We start from the raw sequence: 5,447 nt of genomic DNA, 5'->3' as shown, positions 1-5,447 counted from the left end.
GTGTCAGTACCGATCAACTTGTTTATTATTGTTGTTATAATAAAATTAAGTGTCCTTCTTCATTACGAAAATAGAGATGCCACCCAAGGTCAAATAAGAGGTTAAGTTGTACCAAAATAAAAATAAAAAAATAATAATAATAAAAATGTAGTGGAATGATATTTAATTGAAGGCCAAAGTCCAAATACAAATTCAATGAAGAGTTGTAAGAGTTATCAGTTACTGTTGAGATTTAATTTAAACAGCTATGAGCGAATTATTAAGTGACTCATACAAATCTCTAAGCAGCGACCAGGTGCATCTCTTTGTATCTTTTTGACAGTTTATTTGGAGCAATAAACTTACAGATCGTGAAGGCATGTCAGTCATGAGAACATCTTTTCAGGGAGTTGAATTATTTTATTGATATAAAGATGTATTATATGACTCGCTCGGTGAGCAGGCAAGATGAAGCAAATCCTGTGATGTGATTGGCGGGCAAGATGAGCTATCGTGCCAGCTCGGAATTTCTCGCTTGGTTCCGCAAGATCAAAGATCATTCTTTGGTGTTTTATCCCATTTAATCCTTTACTGACCAAGCTTGTCCAGTCAAGATGGCTGGATATTGGCGTCGTTCTCGGTCTATGAACACGCAAAAAAGAACTTGGCGGATATCCAGCCATCTTGACCTCACGCTTTAGTTGGTGAATGACATGAAAGCATAGAAGGTAATGTATAAGAAACCTTCTGCAAAACTAAGTAAAAGTAGGTGGAACCTCAAATCAAAAACAAAATACAGGACAGTTTGCTAGTTTTGAAGACAACAAAAGGAAAAATAATAATGACGATAATAATAATAATAATAATAATAATAATAATAATAATAATTATGATGATGATGATGATCATAATGATAATGATAATAATATGAAATCAAGAATACTCCGGATATGGTAAACTTTTCTCACAGAAAAATGAAGTTTTTTCATAACCAAATGCAGTTTATAGAAATAAAGTTATTCTCGAGCATTGATTAAGAAAATTCCCCCGAACGTTTCATCAAAAAAAAAAAAAAAAAATCGTGTGAAGAGTTCTCACGTAGCATTCGAAATCAGTTGACATTCTCGATAATCTGAGAGGTCTAAAATTCGGAAAAGTACTGTTTGAGACAAATATAAAATCATTACTCGAACCTACAAATTACGAATTCATTCTTCAAAGAGTCAGCAATTACTATTGAGATTTGAGATTTCATTTAAACAGATGTGAGTCACTTATAAAGTATCTCAAACAAACCCTGTGGAGTGACCAGGAGCATAGCTATATAATTTAGTCACAGTTTATGTGGAGCTATAAACTTACAGGTCTTGTAGACTTGCGAGTCCTGAGAACATCGTTTCTGGGAGTTGAGTTATTCTATTGCCATAGAGATATCTAGAAATAACCGTAGAACTAATTCATCTTAATTCTACCTTTAAAATTATTTTCAGAAATTCGAATTAAACGAGAACAGTGATATTCATTCCGATTTAGGTTTTATAAAGGCTCATTCCGAGTACTTGCCGATCACGGTCTTACCAAGAATCCAATGCCCAAGAGTAAGATTTATCCAAATTGGCCTACTCCCCATCAACGATAGAAAGGTGTCTATTTCTAAACCTAGTTTTGCGGGAAATTAAACAACAAACCAAGATGGCTAACTCAATGTTGTACCCAATTCAAACCCTTTAGAAAAATGTATGTGTCCGAGGTCTCGACTACGGCCCTCAGGGCACCTTTTTTTTCTTTTCTGGACCGTCCTTGGCCCTTGGCCGGTAAATATATCTATTTTTACAGGAAGCAGGTGCAAGGGGGAGAGAAGCCTTAAAAATCGTTTAAAGACTAAGAAAATTATTGCCTGTCCTCACACTGTCTCCTGTTGTTCTCATGCTAGTTTGTACTAATTAGCATAAGAAGAGCAGTGAAGTTTTTATCAAAACAAGGTCAACTCCAGCCTCACTTTCATTCAAAGGTCAGGTTACTTTGCACACAACTGTAAAATGGTCAAACTCGTTTCCAGGGTCCTCTCTCTTCCTTACTCGAGAAAGTATCCTGGTTGCGGCTCGTCAGGTGTCTGCTACATTTTAGCAGATTCCAGAAAGATAATTAAGGGGAGGGGCATGATAACTTTTGTCTCCAATAAACTCATCCTGTGAGTGCGAATTTGATTTTTATACAAAGACACGAAACCACAATGGAAACGAGGATGTGAAATGGTCTATTTTTAAATGAAATGCCTGGAGTCTGAGAAAACACCCTCCACATTTTCTGATCTAATACTTACTACTTGAGCAACTGTATTTTAATAATTTAACTTCCCATTAAAATTAAGATGGACTTCTTAGCCGCTCAATACACGTATAAAATTAGATATAATTACATGTGACTAGGTTAGTTAGCGTTCGTCACGCAATCATTCCTCCCCCACGAACGTTCGTTCGTGGGGGAGGAATGACTGCGTGACGAAACCGTAAGAACGTTTGCGTGGGAGGCTAAGGTAAAATAAGATCAAAAGAAAAATCGCGTAATTTCTCGCGCAATTCCCTATCAATTTTTATCGTGAAACATCAGAATCCCTGGGTGTAGGCACTATTTTGGCTCCACGTATGCTGAACATGGATTCAATTCACTGCGGTTTTTATAGATTTCGTTGATGACATAATGAATAGCCACGCGGGTGGCCAAATAACGTCAACATTTTTGTAGTTATCTTTTTTCCGGATTTCGATGTCTCAGCAAACTAGTGAGATCACTCCGAAAGTGCACAACTTTCATTATTTATCAAGACCGGGGAGAAATACGGACATAAATAAAACTATTATTGGAACGCACCGGCTAATCTACAATTCCTTCGATATCTTGCTATTTCCATTACTTGAAAAGTGACGACTGTTTGTGTCAGTAGCAATCAACTTGTTTATTATTGTTATTATTAATTAAATTCATCACAAAAATAGGGCCGCCACGCAAGGTCAAATAAGAGGTTAGGTTGTCCCAAATAAGAAAAAAAAATGTAGTGGAATGACATTTAGTTAAAGGCCAAAGTCCAAATACAAATTCATTGAAGAGTTGAAAGAGTTATCAGTTGCTGTTGAGATTTAACTTAAACAGCTACGAGCGACTTATTAAGTGATTCAAACAAATCTCTATGCAGTGAGTCTGTGAATCAAACCCGGGCCACATTGGTGGTAGGCGAGTGCTCTCAACACTACTCCAGCCCTGCTCCCTCAGTTTATTGTTGGTTTAGCTGGCGTCCTAGAACAGGAGGTTACTGAAAACGAGCAGACTGACAAGTACAGACCTTAAAGATAAAACAAATTTAATTTTTCTGGTTTCAGTTTTCCATTTCCACTCAAAGAAATATAGGGAAACATGAAAGGAGAAAAAAAAGAAAAACTGCAACATGGTGGTCAAACGAGTGCAACCAGGCACCCATGACCCGGAGCCTACAACTCTACTGTGTTCGTGTAACGGCGTTTTCACAGACCGATTTATTTTTAGATTGAATTTCCCGCGAATGAGACTCCCACAGGAGCCCGATGACCAATTACAAGAAATAAATTAAGCTGACGTCATAGGGTCACCGAACCGGAACTGCCTTTGTTTTTTGACCTAATTCGCGGGAAGGGCTAGTCTAAAAATAAACCTACTTCTGAAAATGCCGTTTCACAGACGCTGTATGGAAGTTGCACGCTCCAGATGGGCTCCTGGTGCAACATGTTGGATTCAAAAATGTTGGATGATGTTGCACTAACATGCTGGACCCTTTTAGCCAGGACTTAAGGACAAGAAACGTAGTAGTGGACGAAAGCAAAAAAAAAAAAAACCTCTACCCTTCGAGGCCCCCACACAGTGTCAGTCGTATCACCAGTTCCCCAGTTCCCGGTTATTTTTTAGAGAAATATGACTATGATGATGATGATGATATTATAATAGAGTTTTCGACGTCTTGACCTCTGTAAACCTTCTGCTTGTGTTGTAGCTTGCTGCAGAGAAAACTCGACATATAGGTAAAATAAAAAACAAACTACTGCATTTTCCTTCGTATTTATTTATTGAAATGTCTCTCAAAAATAGTCTGAAATGGCATTCCCGAGACCCTAAATTTCAAACTTTTCAGGTGGAGCATGCCCCCAGATCCCCTCTACTTTGGAGCGCCTTTGATAGAACATTGGCGCGAGTATAAGCTCGCGCACATTGATAAAATTTCGGATTTTGACTGACACCGAGCTGAATCTGTCAAGGAATTTTCTATTCTCCTGAACGAGCGCGGTGAGCCCCTCTTTTAATGGTGTTATGCAATTGTAATAGGTACACGGAAAACATATTTTAAGGAAAAAAAAGTTCGACAGTAGAAGTTGTAGTATTTATATATAAATGAAGTGAAAACTGCATGTGGAGCCAGACACTAAGTATGAGGTGATGATATTGCGGCCCAATTCGCTTACATTTTTTGCAAGCTCGAGCAATTTGAAATCACTTTACTGAAAGAGTTTGTCCCAGACAAGCAAGTAGGCCCAAGTTTTCAGTAATATCGAGTTCCAGTTGATCAAGTTTCAAACGCTTCTCGTGTAATTCCGAAAAAATAAAAGAGAACTTAAAATAAAGGGCATGCAGCGCGAAAACAAGCACGGTGACCCCATCTATTTACTGCATTTTTAAAATATCCTGTGCATATAAGTATCAACTTTGCGGCCAAGTTTGACAAAAATCTGGATAGGACGTCATTTTCAAGGGAATTACCTTAAAGCTGTGTACGGCCCAAAACGAACACTGTTGCCCCGGTTAAGAATGCAGATTGAACTCAGCTATTTACAGACATGAAAGAAATATCAGACAGATGGAAAGAGCATTTTACCAACTGCTGAATCAAGAAGGCAACGTAGACAATGATGCAAATGACCACCTAACTGCTCGAGAGACAATTGTGCATTTGAATGATCCAATTACCATGGAAGAACTAAAGAAAGCTGTAAAAGCTGCTAACATTGGTAAAGCGCCTGGTCTAGATGGCATACCAGCTGAAGTAATAAAACATGGCGGTGATGGTCTACTACAACAACTGCTTTCCGTAACGTTCACTAGGTCAAACTGCTTGCGTAGATCCAAGGCTGGACTAAATGCACACCTAAGAACGTGTAACACGCAACACCGGCGCTAATTACTCTATTACTCTCGGCTTAGTCAACATCAAAATCGATATACTGGCGGAGAGGTAGAGCATTAAATTAGCATCGCCCAGGTCATGGGCTCGAATGCAGTTGGAGCCACCTGAATTGTCAACATGAGACAATTGCTTCAATTTTCCAGATAATCGCGAGGATCATTTGTCTCTTTCAGACGCTATTGTGTTGGAAAGCATTCCCAGAAGCTGATGAGACTAGTGTAACCGCACTTGCAGATCTGGGTAATATCACGCAACCCACAGG

The sequence above is a fragment of the Montipora capricornis genome, unplaced genomic scaffold (genome assembly GCF_036669925.1).
Source record: "Montipora capricornis isolate CH-2021 unplaced genomic scaffold, ASM3666992v2 scaffold_346, whole genome shotgun sequence".
NCBI lineage: Eukaryota > Metazoa > Cnidaria > Anthozoa > Scleractinia > Acroporidae > Montipora > Montipora capricornis.
Note: the sequence above shows the minus strand (reverse complement) of the source record.